Consider the following 16,084-nt stretch of genomic DNA (forward strand, 5'->3'; position numbering starts at 1 on the left):
GAGTTTGCGCTCCTTTATATGGCCATTGAAGTAAATTCCACAAGGATCGACACGTGTCAGCCCTTTTCCCTTCTATCGCATATACTTCTAGCGCAGTCATGTCAGCCTGTATTTTTACGAGCACATCAACCAGCTGGATAGCGGCCCCTTCCCAATTAAGGGACCCGACATTCCAGGTGCATGCTTTCAAATCGTTATCCGTAATTCGGTTACCATAGTCGCCATCAAAAAGTGGGTCCCTCAGAGGATACTTGGTCTAGCACCGGAAGTCGTGAGCTGCTTGAACTATATGCCAAAGAATCGTTTCTGGTCACTCTCAAGTGATTGGCAATCAAAGAACTTTCCTCACTTACGTGCACTTTTACACATGACTCCATCTTCCTATCATAGCTCTCCATCAACTCCTGTTTCAGACTTCCCGACTACTGTAGTGTATTCCAGGCGGAGGTCGCAGCCATCAAGGTAACAGCTGATTTGCTGCTACAGAGTGCATCCACCTACAGACAAGTGACTATTCACTCAGATAGTAGAGCGGCTATATTAGCCTTGAATTCAGTATAGATCGCAGGAGATCAAATGATCTCTTAGTCCTCAGTAAGGCTAACCTCTCATTGTTAGCGGGTCTTTTAACAGGCCAGTGTCCTATTGGCTTACATGCGGTAAGAATGGGTATCTTACCGGATGCCGCCTGCAGATGCTGTTTAGAAGAAGATGCGGTAGAAACAAGCCAGCACTTCCTGCTTGACTGTCCCGCTTTTGGGAGGTCAAGACTCAGACACTTGGGGGCGCATACCTTTGGACACCCCACCGAACTGGCGGGGGTTGAAGTTAAGCGTCTGTGTAACTATACATATATTGGCTACAAAGCGCTTCGGCAATCTGTAAGTCCGAATACGTGAGTTTTCTTTTAATGGCATCACAAAGGACTAATTTGTTAGTCTACGTGCGATCATCGATCAGCCATTTTTACCTAACCTTACCTAACCATCTTCCTAGATATTGTATTCATATATTTCTGGTTAATATATTACTACTACATATCACTTATTTGTAACTGGAAAATTTTTGCTTCAAATGCTAACAGAAAAGAATAAATAATATAATATCAAATAATCAATTTAAATGTAATCGCTTTGCACTCATTCACCACTTTTGTAGACGCTTTCGACCAACGAGTGCTCTTGGTCAACAGCATCAAGAGTTGTGCTCAAAAGACCATCGAAAATCGCTGCGCTTCACAACCGCAAATGTTTTTCCAAGCTATTACTATGCTTTCAAAGCAAACACAAATAGAATTCATACACACACACACTTACGTAAATATGCATTTGTAAAATTAGAAAAACGACGTGGTAATGCACTGATGAGTAGCACACACATACATACATCAATTCATGCGCTTTCGTATGTAATTGTGTAAATATTTGTGCACACACGCACACATGTACATGCGTTCGCTTGCACACCGACAATTGTCTACAGCGATTTTTAGTGCAATCGCTTTATTTGCGCAACACTCGAGTGCGGTGCACCACATTAAAACGTCGCCTCGTCCTCCCCGCCCATCGAATAGCATCGCTTCACATTAATGTGAACTTTAATGCACGTTAAAGTGGCAAATACTCCAACGAATGGCTTTCGATATGACTCCGGCTTTGACTTTATCGCATGTCTGCCTTTCTGTCGTGTTCGGATGTGTGCATTTGTTCCCGTATGTCAGTGTGCTTGGATAAACCTGCAATCTTTTCGTTGGTTGTTTTGTGTTGGCTTTTTTGTTGCTTTGTCAATCAGGCGGTCGCTTTTCATTGCTTTTCCATTTCATCTCTTTTTCTGCTTCGGCTTAAATTGCAATTTAGCGAAGAGTTTGTCATCAGCAATCGCATCGCTTTATTTCATTGTTTACTTTTCGGCCAACGAGAGCGCATGATTTTTTATCCTTATTTGTCATTGGATTAGCGACTGTAGAAGCGTTAATTTTATGGATTTAACCAATGCAGAATAATGGATATATGAAGATTGGGATAATAAATTAGGTTAGGTTAGGTTAGGTTAGATAAGATTAGATTAGATTAGATTAGATTAGATTTGATTAAGGGGATAGACTGATTACTCGTTAGACCAACATCCCTCTTGGACTGTTAAAAACGCTACACCGCTGTGATGCCCAGAACTCTTGGGTTTAGATCAAAAATCATGTCTAGTAAGGACGTCTATCATTGCGGAGGTCTGAGCTTAACTAAGAGCTGACGGTTCAATGGATTTTTTAGAAGTTCCGTTCTGAGCCAGAAGACTTTCGCGACAGTATAAGTGCTGGTTGATAACGAACTCTTGCTGAACTCGGGCGAGGCGCATAGATTCTTGATGGCATTAGAGTAAGAGTGCTTTCTCTTGCGTCTTTCATAGCCCTTAAAATTACTGACAATTCCAAGCACGCAGTTAAATGCTACTCCAAGTGAGGATATGCACTCCTTGACTAGCTTTTATTTCACTGTTAGCGAATCCAAGGACTATATAGAAACTGTGTTATCGGAGTGGATGTATACCTCCCTAAAAACAAGCATTTCGGGGAAGTACAGCTGCTGCTAACTTGATGACTGTGACTTCTGCTTGAAAGACACCAAAGTGGTTCGGAAGTCTGAAACAATAGTTTATTGAGAGATTCCGACAGAAGGTAACCCCTCAAACCTTTCACTCGAGATTCGATTAATCCACTGCGCCTCTTTTCCAGTGACTCCGGCTCAACCCACATATCTCTGGCGGTATGTGCGCGGAGAAGATGCTGCTAGGAGAAGGTTCCACGGGTGCTATAGGTGTAATGACATTAAGTGCTAATTTGTCGTTGTTCGTAGTGTAGTACTGATGCTAATTAGTGCCGCTCGTTGAACAGTTTAGCGAGCGTGACTTTACCAAGTATCCTCCACTAGACAAATACACTATAGGATAGTATTGGCTTAACTGCCGTTTCGTAAAACAAAAGCATTACTTTTGTTGAGAGATCCCACCGCTTTCCAATAGCTTCTCTACAACAATAGTATTAAACCAATGGCAATTATATCAAAGATGCGGTCCCAGTACTTCACATTTTCGAGAGTGAGGTAGAGAGCCTCTTAATAAGGAAAAGGGCGAATTTGAGATTACAATCCTCCTGGTACATGAAGCCAGTTCAGTTTTATTTTTATGGTTGAGATTCGTTCGTTAGCATCGTTTCAACCTCAAACCTATCCGGGGAACTAATAAGCGCGTCCGGTCGCATTCTGTTGAATACTCCCTCAATGATGTTCCCACCGCATATTCCTTATGTATGAGGGATCGCTCCAGCTATGGCAGTGTCAATATTATATTTTTCGATATCCTGCCTCTGATGTGCAGGTGCGTAAGCCTCTTCAGCGTCTTCAACCAAAACAAGCAGATGCTAATAGTCCTGAAATATTTAACATTCATATGGGAACTTTATACACTAGTCTTACTTGTCTCCACGTCCGGGGAATGTGATCTAATCATACACAGTTCGTGTAGATGTGGGTCAAATAGCTGAATGACACCTTTACCGTCCGCTGAAGTTGCACAGGTATGATGTCATCAGGTTCCGGTACTTGAATGATTTGAACGAATTTAAAGCTCATGTGAGATCATGCTCGTCTAGAAGATCCAAGAAAGCTATATCGCCGTTCTAAAGTCCGCGGGCCCCTTCCTTGCTGCTCGAAGTCCAGTCACCGTCCACACTTCAAAGATAACCCACGGAAATAGCGTTTTGACGTGAATGCGCCTAAACCTTTAGGATTCGTAATCCCCTTCTTCGCCTTTACAGAAGGATCTTCATGAAACTCTTTTGGCGTTCTTTATTACCGCCGCTCTAAACGCTTTTGCGGACTTCATAGAACAGTTTATAATCTATCTGAACTCCGATTGCTTTGATTTCTGAGTTTTCACAGAACAAGAGCTTTCAAGATAAGTTTTGCATCCTGCACTGAAGACCTAGGCATACCCTTCAATTGGATGGCTGTGAACACTGAGTCGGTATTGGCGCGACCGAAAGAACCAATACTTTTTCGAATGTTTCAAGGTTCTTATAGAACCTACGATTATTAAAATAAATTAAAATGGACCTGATGTCAGATTATTTATCTTGCAAAGTAGCACTTATATCCAAAATGTATTGGATGTTGTAGAATTTTGAAGCTTACCTCGTTTTCTCTTAATGCCGTTTCCAAGCGATTCGAAATTTCCTGTGTAAAAGAGAGTGGTTCTGTCCAATCCCGCTCCACCAAGGTAAGGATTTACCTTGCTGCTTTGTTCAAAATTTATACACGGTTAATGCTCACATCTAATTTCGCATGTACAACTGTCTTCGATAAGGCGTTTGAAGAAAAGAGCCCACTCTAAAAATATTGTTCCCAGCACAGCAGATACCGAGTCGGCAACGGTGCATTTGTTGGAAATCTGAAAACGAATAATTCAATTTTCATTCACTGCAAAATATACGTAGATTATCGCATATCCTCGCCGTTTACGGTTACTATCAAGGCTGCGCCATAGCAGGATATCAAACACCTCAGAGTTTTTTTGTCGGCCATTGAATTGCAAGCATACATTTATATACATACCACTTCATGTATGATTACATTATATGTAGATATGTGTATGTAAATTAAAATAAATGTTATCCGGTGGAACGTGCTGGTGCCCATGAGTGTGGAAACACGAGGGGTGAAAGCGACCGGACACTGAAAGTGGCAAACGCAGCTATTTGAAGTATTCCAATTTGGTGCTGGTTAATTTTCACCCAGTGGGGGTTTAGGTGTCCAAACAGCGAGCAGGAACGGAAAAATATATAATTGTGTGCGTGCCAATTACACGCAACTTTTACCTGCACCGTTATCATGCAACTACTTCTGCATGTGCTTCCTTTACACCATCGACGCCGCGAGTTGCAGATTTTATCATAAATAGCAAATTTTATTCGCGGCAATGCAACAATTTTGCGGTGAAAATATAAACAATGCGTTGAGAACCATTCAAGCAGTGAAAGAGAATGGGCAACCGACAAGTTAGTAGCAACAGTGCGGCAGCAACATCGATAGCGACCACAACCCACAGTGTCTCAATGCCACTACAGCACAACAAACCGCAGCACTTCGTGTAAACGGCAAGCCGAACCATTCGCACAGGAAACTACGGCAACGGCAAAAGTATGAAATTCACACATGATGCGCGCGTGTGTGTGCGGAAGAGAGAGAGAGAGAAGGTTAATGTAAGTGTGTATGTCGTCATTTGTATACATGTCTATATGCATGTCCGTGTTGGCTGCGGGTGGGTCTGACTGTAAGCGCCACCAGCTCAATTACGCAGCATAACGGTTTCCGCCGTTCGTGCAACTTTCAGCAACTTAAAATGCAAAATGGCCATGCCACGACCGTCGCATGGCAGTGAAACCGCAACGATAAAATCGAAAATCGATTGTTGCAATTTGCGGTCATCACCAAAAAGTTGGATGAAATTTTATGACAGCGAAAGCGAGCGAATGAGGTGTGAAGCGATGAGGTCGCATGGGCACAGGCACCTACAGATACATTGATAATGAGTTCCGCGAATGTGCGTATATACGAGGGTAGCATTTTACATTTTACGATTACACACTTTTGCATGCGTTTCTACCAACTGTCGAATCACTTTTGCCACTATGCTTGAGGTATCACCAAAATATGCTTTGTGAAGGCATCAACTGTCTCATCAGTTGTCGATAAACATGGACATTTTGGTTTATATGGGAATTACAAGAAGGAAATCATTCCGTACCAAATCAAGACTATATTGTGGTTGACTTATGAAATCGATGTTTTGAGTGCTTCAAAATGCACTCAAGGTGGGAGATCTTGCATTGTCGTTGTGACTTGAAAGTCGCCTGTCAAACAAATGGTTATGGACCACTCAAAATTTACTATTCTGCTTTGTTCTTTTAAGTATTTAAAGCAAGGCTACGTATTTAGTAATTACACTAGTAGTAAGCATTTACCGTCGCAGGCCTATACCCAATTCCCATTCCTGCGTCCACGCCGCGTACCCTGAAAACGTGAGTAATCCTTCTGTAAGATGTGTGGAACCTGGGGTGAAGGCTAAAAGGGAGGAAGGGTTTGCTGTAGTCTAATTGAAGCGTCTGATCTGCGGCTACGAACGGTCGTCGGTATTGAAATAAGAGAAATATTGTGTAAATGTGTATAAAAGTACTCGGCTAGCGAGGTTCTGTGCTGGGTTTGGGACCCGTCACGTAGAAATCACTCTCAATGAAAAAGCAGCATGGAATGAAAACGACCACAGAAAACGTAATAAGGGCTATGATTTACGGGCATGCACTTGGAATGTCCGGTCCCTAAATTGGGAAGGTGCCGTTGCTCAGGCAGTTGATATCTTCGCAAAAGTAAAGGATGACATCAGCGCCGTCCAAGAAATGCGATGGACGGGACAGGAACGGAGATGAGTTGGTCCTTGTGACATTTACATAGAGCGGCCACATAAAGCAACGCAAATTCGGGATCCTGGAGGACTTAACATCGACTCGGACCATTGTTTTCTTGTAGCGAGGAGACCCGCCTGCCTCTGTATAGAAAAGCATGTCGGTCAACAAACACAAGGAAGGTACGACATCGAGAAGCTACGTTGTCAACCGACAGCGATAGCGGACAGCCCACCTCACAATGTTGCGATCGACCACAACACGATCGGGTGGGATGGATACGGAAAGTTAAAGAGGGAAGCGAGACGCATATGCCATCAACAAAAAAACAGAGAAAAGAGAGGTGCGTAAGTATGAAGAGTTTGAGAAGCTGACCGACAGAGGTAGTGCTCGAAATTTCTACGAAAAGATGCGGCGACTGTGTAAGCTGACATTGCGCTACGCAAGAAGCGCCGTCAGGATCGGGAAAGATCTCAACGAGTCGCTCGATAACAAACGAGATATCAGACTAGGCCACTCCCTATCGTGTAACTTCTTCAATCCATTTCTGGAGAACTGCAGAGCTCAAAAGAGAAGATACAATCAATAAGAGTGTATAGCGGCTGCGTTGGTTAGGTCAAGTTGTCCGGATGGAAGTGAACTCTCCAGCTTTTTAGGTTTTCGATTCAGTACCCACCGGTGGAGCAGAGGAAGAGGAAGACCTTCACTCCGTTGGAGAGATCAGGTAGATAAAGACGGCACTTGGTATCTTGAATTGACCCCACCTTGCGAAAAGAAGAGGGAACGACTGTTGCTATAACTTTGAAAAAATGTGTTATGAAAATATTATGGTTTTACATAATCCAATGAGTAGAAAGTATTCGAATTATGTCAATCGACATTTGAATTGCAAAGATAATTAATTATAACGAATTAATGAAATGAGGTATGGTGACCTGACTTTTTATTATCAAAGAATGCAGCTGCATTCCATGGTTAAATTATGAAGGAAATTCCAAAGAAAATTAGCAATATTATTGGAAATTAATAAGTATAAATTATGTGGTAAATATTGATTAACTTATTATTAAAAATTGTCTCATGCAGTACGGTGAAACGCAACGTATAACCGAAGGCGAATGCAGTTTCACCAATTTCATTGCCAACAGCACGTCCAGAGAAACAAATAAAAATATTTATTGACTCAATTGTTTCACTCGCGGTTAGTGGCTATAAACAGCACTGCGGCATGGGAATGGGAGCAATTGGCAAGAAAGCGCATCAAACGTATTTATTTGCCAGTGTCACAGCGACCTTTGTTGTGCGCTTTGCCACGGTGAATACGGAAAATAGAAGGTGAATGGCGCTCGAATGCGCATTATATCTCTTCGCCACCACTTTACTAGTCGCGGTTGATCTGCGGCTCGTGTTTCATTTGGATCAGCGGAACAGGGTAATGTAAAGGGTGTTTGTTTTAGGCATGTGGCTTTCAAGAAGAAATAAATAAAATAAATAATAATAAAAATTATATGAGCGGTTATGCAGAATGACGTTGAGCACAAGCATCAGTTGCTTCAAAATCAGGCAGGACCTCTCGGAACCATTCGATATTAGACAAGGCTTTCTCCGATTTTTTTTTCAATATAACGCTGGAAGAAGTGATACGAAGCGATAGTAAGAGCCTCAGTAGCACTGCAATGCGACTGAGGGACGCAGATGATATTCAAATCGTAGCTTTTAACAACAGAGCCATCATTGCAGCCTTTTCTAGTCGAAAAAGAAGCGAAAAATATTGGTCTTGTGGTTAACGATGGCAAGGCAAAATACCTGAAAGCCACACACAAAGACTACTCCCGTTTAAAGAACTACGTCACTGTTGTCAGTTGAAACACTTGAAAAAGTTAAGAACTGCTCGGAATAATAAAAAATAAAGCCAATAATCGATTCCTGGAAAACAAACGCAGAGTAACTCTTGTCAATTATTGCCATTATTTTATAAGGCGCTGAAAAACGGTCGATGACGAATTCAGATGAAAATTGGATTATTCGAGAGAACTGTTCTCCGCAAAAGCTTTGAAGACGTCCGCGTAAGCGATGAATAAAGAAGAAGATGGAATTACGAACTGCATGAGCTCTATGGTGATATAGTTGTAGTTAAGCCAACGAATGCGCTGGTTAAGCTCTCAAAAGCTTCTTCGAGACCCTTGGATGGATAAAGGAAGCAAGGGTGACCTGGCATCCAAGGCACTAATCGACGTGTCTGGCCTTGGTATGTACCACTGGCGAGACCTCGCAAATGATAGTGGCAACATGCGAAGTTTTGTCTTCTCGATCCGAATCGACCTCCGGTTGTAGGGTCAAAAAAGTATATAATGCTTTGACCAAGAATTTACGTTTATTATAATTATGAGGGTTTGCCTTTATGTTTTAAAAAAGATTTCAAGTAAGTGACGAACGCAATTGACTCGAAATAATTACAGCCGAGGGACCCAATTTTCGGCCACTTTTTGCAGTAATTGGGCGGTATGTCAGCAAGAACGTGTCGAATACTCTCTTTTAAAGCGTCAGTTGTCTCATATTCTCTGCGTTGACCTCACAGTTCTTTCCTATGCCATAGAGTACACCAAACAGTGACTGTTTGAGAACATAACGGCGTTTTAAAAATGCCTTTGGATTATTGTCACTTATTCAACGAACGTGCAACGCGCTTCATGATCGTTCGGTTTCAATTCTAGCGCGAGTTGGATCTTTTAATTGCGAAAACTGAGTTCCGTTCAAAAAATCGACTATCTTAAGTAGTTGGGCACAGCTTCAAGTCTTGCGCTCGATGGTAAATGAACTTATTTGGGTTTTTTCGATATCGTCAATATCGTCTTCGATACGCACCCTATGGCGCCTCTGCGCATTATCCACTAGAGCAAACGTGGAACCAGTTCATGGTTGCTCGAATTATTTACTCTGGTGGGTTACTGCGATGTCATTATTTTGCTAATGGATTTTCGGTCGTAAGTCGTAACTAAGAGTTCGTCGTTTGTGGCAATGAGAGAGTTGAGTACTAGCTGTCCATTTGCGAAGCTATGGGGAAATTAAGTTTGAAAAGTTCTGTGTATCCCCACGTTTAGTGTTATCACAAAATTTATGGTAAAAATACATTCTAATGTAAAATAATACTCTTTTTATAATAGCAATTTTATGTTGAATTTTAACATTCTGTATTATATGGCTTTTGGAACAGAGAAACTATTTTCATGTATTACTATTTACAACAAATGCATGCATATACATATATATATATCTAATAACGCAAATTACGTATGCATGTTTGTATATGAGCCTGCTTCATGTGTTAAAAAACTACTTTATGACGTTAGTTGATATTAACATAAAACATTCAGACATGGAGCGAAAATAATTCTCGCTTGTGGACAGAGAAACGGCGCATAAAATCGACGTCAGCACTTCAGTAATGAAACGCCTATTTTTCTAGTCAATTTTTTAACTTAACAGGAACTTGTTGTCTACAATAGTATCAAATTGCCAAGCCTATCAAAGTCAAAAAGCATATACATTTTTTAGCCATTTACCTCTAAATGCAAGTAAGGTGAGAATAATAAATGAATATTATTCATATGACATTCGCCTGCTTAAATGCAAATATAATTCACCGAAAACCAAAAAATGTACATAATTAAGCTTAAAGCTTTATGAATACCAAAAACTAAATATTTAAGCATATTTCAACTAAAAATTCGTGAAAAGACTTACTCGTTGTTAAACACGCTCTAAAATTTCATTCTTCAGCCAATGGAAGTAAAATAAAATTTTCTGCATGAAGGCAAGAAATTTTGCCTTTCATGCTGCAGCATTTTGTTTCTGAGCATTAGGCGATAACCATAAATTAACTGGCGAAAGTTTATTAAAATCACAACCCAGCTGTCGAAATGATTAATCAAGATTAGCACTTTAAACTGTATTGACATTAAGTGATAGGGAGGGGCGTCGAAAGGCGCTTCAGCAATTTGTGTGAAGCGAATTTTGTGGAAATTCTATATATATGTATGTGTGCGTAGACAAAGCTTACTTATATGCACACAAATATAGGAACGTACAGTACTTTCAAAAGAATTGCTCTCAAAACGGATGAAAACACTTGAAAAAGTCGCACTTCTTGTTGCCACTGTAAGGCAACAACAAAGCTTTAGCAAATTTCCTACTGAATGCACGCTCAATGGCAACTATTCTACCGATTTTTGTGTTGAATTCTGCACAATTTTCTTATAGTTTGCGCTATATTCTATTTATTTGCACACGCGTGTTGCTTTCTAGTGCTTGTCTTACGCTCTATAGCCATAAACAAAGTAGTAGTTCGGTGGGAAGTATTTCTGAATAGCACAGCTTAGAAACCAACAAAAAGCAGATTTTGAAATGCTTTTCATTTTCGTTCGTTGTTATTTAGCTTATCACGATGGCTTTCATTTCTGCCAAAAATTTGTTGAGCTTTTTGTTTCATCACGCTGCATTGTTTCACCAGCTTACCTGTGCAGTGTAACTGACGCCGTCGCTGGTTTTGACTACCGTACTTGTATATTTGTAATGTACCAACTTTTTCATACTTCATGCTAGTTACAAATTTTGATATATTATTTCTGCGGCGCCACGAGCAATAAAATTTGACTCAGTCAGCTTCTTTTGTTGCCACTCTGTGTGGGACCGCTCCACAACCCTCTTGGGTATGCTGTATGTATTCGTACATAACTAATTAGTTGAAATACATTAAAAAGGGTTGGCATTTAATTTACCTTGCTCATCTTGTCGTACTCTCCAGCGGCCCTGATCTCGCATACCGTGACCTTGTGACTTCATGCGACTTCAATATAAAACATTTTATGTTTTTCATGCTAACGATTCAGTATTTGTGTGCACACACTGCTTGTCGCCACCTTGGATTAGCTCCATAAATGTAGAAGCATGCGCTGAGTAGATTTCTGAAAATGATAAATGACTTGCTGGAAGGGTTGCAATGTTGTTGAAATTATAGAAACAAAAAAAATATATGTATATTTATAATTACATTTAAAATTGAAAGTAGTGACGGTAAGTTATTAGCCGGAAGAGTGTAATCATGTGGAACAGGCAAGAAAAACAGAGAAGCGGTAATATGCTGCAACTATTTTATAAGCTAACCAAAATTTGTAATTAAGCGCGAATTCAGAGCTTCCAACTAGTGATGAAACGAAATGTAATTTATTTAATGGCAGAATTTTGATTAAGGTATACTTACACATAATGGGTCAATGCATATATTGGGTCCATAACTATATTTGTGCGGTTTGCCAAGAGATGACGTAATTTGATTGATATGTCATTGTTCCAATATTCCGAATCAGGATTGGAAAGTTACTGCTCCTGTAAATCTTTTTTAGTATATGTCAACAAGAATAATTTTTCTTCTGTAAAATATTTCCACATTGTGCCTTGCAAAGTCATTTTACGGGGAGTTATTCTTCATTGCTTTTATATTTTGGCAAAAAATCTTTGCATTCTGGGAAAAGAATATGGTTAAGATTTTCTATTTTTTTTTTTTCAAAAATGGTTTGATTTTAAAAATGATGATTTTGACTTGGAAGTCGAAGAAGCACCAGAGCGACCAAAAAAGTTTGAGGATGAGGATCTGAGAGCACTACTTAATAAAGTTGCTAAACAAAAGAGGAGCGCTCGCAGAGTCCCCGGAAGTCACTCTAGCAGCCAAAATGCGTAAAAGCAGTCGATTACGTTAAACAGCAAGTAAATTGAGTGCCTTATGAATTGAAACCAAAACACGGAGAAAGAAGATTTCGCAAGTGTGAAATGCTGTTTGAGCGCTACAAAAAGTGGTCGGTTTTTGCAGCAAATTGTGACTAGTGATGGAAAATGGATGCTTTATATTATGGAGAAAAGACGTTGAAAGACCGGTTAAAAACCATTTATACACTCATGGAAGTTTTGCCTAAGCCGTCTTTTAGCCCAGACCTTTCGACCTTTCGGTCGATGGCGAACACCAACACTGAAATAAGGTTCACATTAATAAATTCATTCCTCTCCTTCAGCGTTGATCGGGAGATAGGTAATGGTAATGGATGTACATTCTTTTTACTAACTAAGAGGGATATCTCACAATTCAAACAATAAGGGAATGGATGAAGAAGTCCTCGGTTTTACGCCTATCTCCGTTTTGTTGATGGTGTAAGGATATCTGTACCAATACTAACCCCGATAAATGAGTAGTTGTACACGAACAGTTCCCTTCGATATCCGGGCGAGGTCAGAGGTATCAAATGACTTCACTATACTATACATGCCGGACGAGTGCCCAACTTTTTCGGGATGACTTCGGTAGACCAAATATGAATGCAAACAACTACAACAACAACAAAAACTGACACCTTGATAACTACCCTTACGACTGCAGTGACAACGGCAAACATTAATATGTACTTATCGGAAACCTATAACGGAATACACTGACTGCCAAAGGTGAGGTACAGCGCAAAAAGGGGAATAAATCTCAAAGTAAACTAAGGAACAGCCGATATAAGAGTACATTCTTCTTATATACTCAACAGGGTATATAATTGTATTTACTCGAATCCACTAGTTTGCCACGATGTTTGTAACACCCAAAAGGAAACGTCAGATACCTTATAAAGTATAAATGCAAATGAAGAGCGTGACGAGCTGAATGCATTCCTCTGTCCGTCTGTCGATCTGAAATATTCCACCCTATCGGAATGAAGTGGAAAACTTTTTCATTTGACGAGATATCTTCACCAAATTGCATCAACTGCCTCTTCAGGTGTCGAGAGACCCTTCTCTTTTAGTTTATTTTTTACGTACGGTAGTCTTTCGGTACCAAGTCAGGACTGTACGGTGGATGACTCATCAAATCAAAAATGCAGGAGTTCCAGTCAATGTGTGAGAGCTTGTATTGTTGTGTTGAAGAGTAATCCTTATTCCGCGGGTAGTTTTTCTGATTTCTTGAAGGACGATTGGCACAAAACCGGTTGTGTATTAATCAAAGTTTACTACGCTGAGTTGTTTTAATGGTAGGGTTGCGACCAGTTCAGTTTTTTTTCAGTTTGGCGTGTTACGAGGCACCGCTATTGTATTTGTTAACATTTAATTCGAGTAATTGTCACGAGGCGTTTCTTGAGTGACTGAAATTTTCATGCAATATATGCTAGTCTCACTAATGCTCTTAGTTGTTTCAATCACGCGATAGGTCACTTGACGATCTAGCTTTTATTAGTTTGCGCACAGCATCAATAGTTTCCGGAACAACTGATTTTGAACGTACTTCACGAAGTTCGTTTTGGAGTAACTTACGACCTAGATTAAATTCTCCACACCATCGATAAATACTAGTCCTTAATGGAACGGCATCGTCAAACTTGAATTAATAATAGTTAATCCATATAGAAAGTTGTAAAAAGTAATCGCTCGAAAATGTTCGCGGTTAATTAAAGGTTTTTTGCAATCTTCGAAGATATTATTCAGATCAAGATACTATAGCATATAGCTGCCATACAAGCTTACCGAGCACAGTTAGTTTATATTTGAGAAGGGAATTCTAGCTTTCGTGTAACCGAAGTTAAAGGTTTTATTTTTTCTTTATTATTCTTCTCAAGGAAAGGTTATATTTACTCGGCATGTTTCTCTGTTTCATATGATTATTAAGGTTTTAAACTATGTATTTGCTATACATGTTGCTGTCCTTTGTGTTATCATTGAGGAGTCAGCAGCCAGGAGGGCTTTGTCAGTTATTAACCGACGCCACCACCAAAAATCACATAACTCTAATTACTTTTAGCATATTTCATTAAGACTATTTAGTCGAGTAAATACAATTATTTGGACTGCGAAATTTGTTTTCTATTGTCATTTACGCATAAAATTTATGCTCAATGAATCTATAGTTATGTACGGTAACAGTCAATTTAGATAATTATTGTACGTATTTAGGTAGTAGAGCATGATTTTTGCATTCTACACGCTTAACGCAGGCCTACCCAGGAGAGCTGCCATAGACACTATGTAAACAAGTCAGTAGTGACGATAATTTCAAGCCAACACTCCGATCCCACAGCACAAAATTGTTTCAGCCACGTAAAGGCTTGTATATACATAAACTACACACATCACTATTGTTATTGGACAATTTTACAGCGTTTGGAACGGAAAGACCGCACGGGCTTGCATGGGAATGACAACACCTGCTGTGACCAACAATATTTTGCCGTACAATACGAAACACTGAAAACTTTTACATGCCATTTCATTATGGATTCGCTTGCGCTTTGGGCTAGCCTACTGCGCGCCCCTCATTTGTGATTATGTTGCCACTGAGAGAGTGCTGGGTGAGTTGAAATGCGAGAATCGCTGAGTCGCCATGCGCTTCCCGTGAAATTACTAACTGCTGTCGCGGAAAAACTAGAAACCTAAATCGAAATTCGTGTGCACGAATGTTCGCTCATGCCTAAACTAGTAATTTGCCGCAGCCGCACAGACACAACAGCCACGGCGAAGCGCAAAATGTTTGAATTACAATAATAAAAGGCCACAGTCAATTGCTGTTATTGAAATTTCAATTGAAATTACAAATGTACACGGGCACTAGAACTCAAATAATACATGTGTAATTGTACATTTGACCAGCAAGTGCATGTCCGTGTGTGTGTGTGTGTGTGTGTATAACGTTTTATGAGTGGCGCGCCGCCTGCTGAAGGTGCATTGTGCGCGGGCGTAATTGCATGGAAAATATTTAGTGGGCACTTTACAACGCCGTTAGGTCGAGTGCTGGGCGGTCTTTTTCTGTTCGGCCCCACACAGCCGTACATACACCCACACATATGCGCTTTGTGCATTTTTATTACATATTGTTGAAATGCATATGGCGGCGTCGCGCTCGCCTCTCGTGTCCGCATCATCATCCACAGGTAGCAGTGCACTTTTTCCACTTTTCCAACGATTTCACCTTTTGTTGTGGCTAGTTGAAAGCGCTGCTCATGAACGTCGTGCGCACAAGCACGTGTCTTACATAAATATGTATGTAGGTGGTATACAAAATGGAAAATGTTTGCGTGTGCGTGAGGCACTGTCAGCAACCTGCCTTTTTCTACCTTACCTTACTTCGGGGCAAGGCAAATGGCACAGACTTTCATGTGAGATATGAGTTGAAGCTTAGAAAAGTTTTCGCTCGAACAAAAGGCGCCACAATTGTTGCTGAGTTGCTGGCAAGCTGTGTGATTGTTTGCCCCGCTTGGCGTATCGCTTACGTGTGTGGAAAAAGCAGCATGCAATTTGTCCGTCGGACTCGGTGGGAGGTCTTACAGTTTTCTGTGTTGGTTGGTTAGGGCAGGGAGGTACAATCAGTGCCAAACGTTTGGATTTCGTAAGAATTTCACACAATGTTGAGTGCAATAACACAAACATATATTTGCGAAAGTTAAAGTTGTGAGCAGAGTGGAAGTAAATATTAGAAATGAAAACAGAAAAAAGAGAACGAATTTGACACGAAAGCGTAATAGGATTGCTTGCATAGAAGAGAAAATATGTTGCGCTTGAAGAAAACTGTAGTAAGCGAACCAGTGCTGATTACAGTTGACGCTGAGCTGGTAT

At 40.4% G+C, this 16,084-nt stretch overlaps 1 long non-coding RNA gene across 5 annotated transcripts; it reads right to left on the bottom strand.

Annotated features, from left to right (window-relative positions):
* Positions 1–853: 853 nt before the first annotated feature.
* Positions 854–14,879, bottom strand: LOC120781202. Of its 5 annotated transcripts, none has more exons than XR_005706036.1 (7): positions 14,476–14,879; positions 11,712–11,836; positions 11,502–11,651; positions 11,230–11,436; positions 10,967–11,165; positions 4,185–4,440; positions 854–4,076 (listed from the first exon to the last, which is right to left on the bottom strand). It is a non-coding gene; the product is annotated as an uncharacterized LOC120781202 (long non-coding RNA). The 5 variants fall into 5 exon arrangements; XR_005706033.1 differs by having other exon boundaries at positions 11,712–11,972; XR_005706035.1 differs by lacking the exon at positions 14,476–14,879 and having other exon boundaries at positions 854–3,390; positions 3,468–4,076; positions 11,712–14,452.
* Between the last annotated feature and the right edge of the window lie 1,205 nt (positions 14,880–16,084).

Source organism: Bactrocera tryoni, chromosome 1, assembly GCF_016617805.1.
Source record: "Bactrocera tryoni isolate S06 chromosome 1, CSIRO_BtryS06_freeze2, whole genome shotgun sequence".
NCBI lineage: Eukaryota > Metazoa > Arthropoda > Insecta > Diptera > Tephritidae > Bactrocera > Bactrocera tryoni.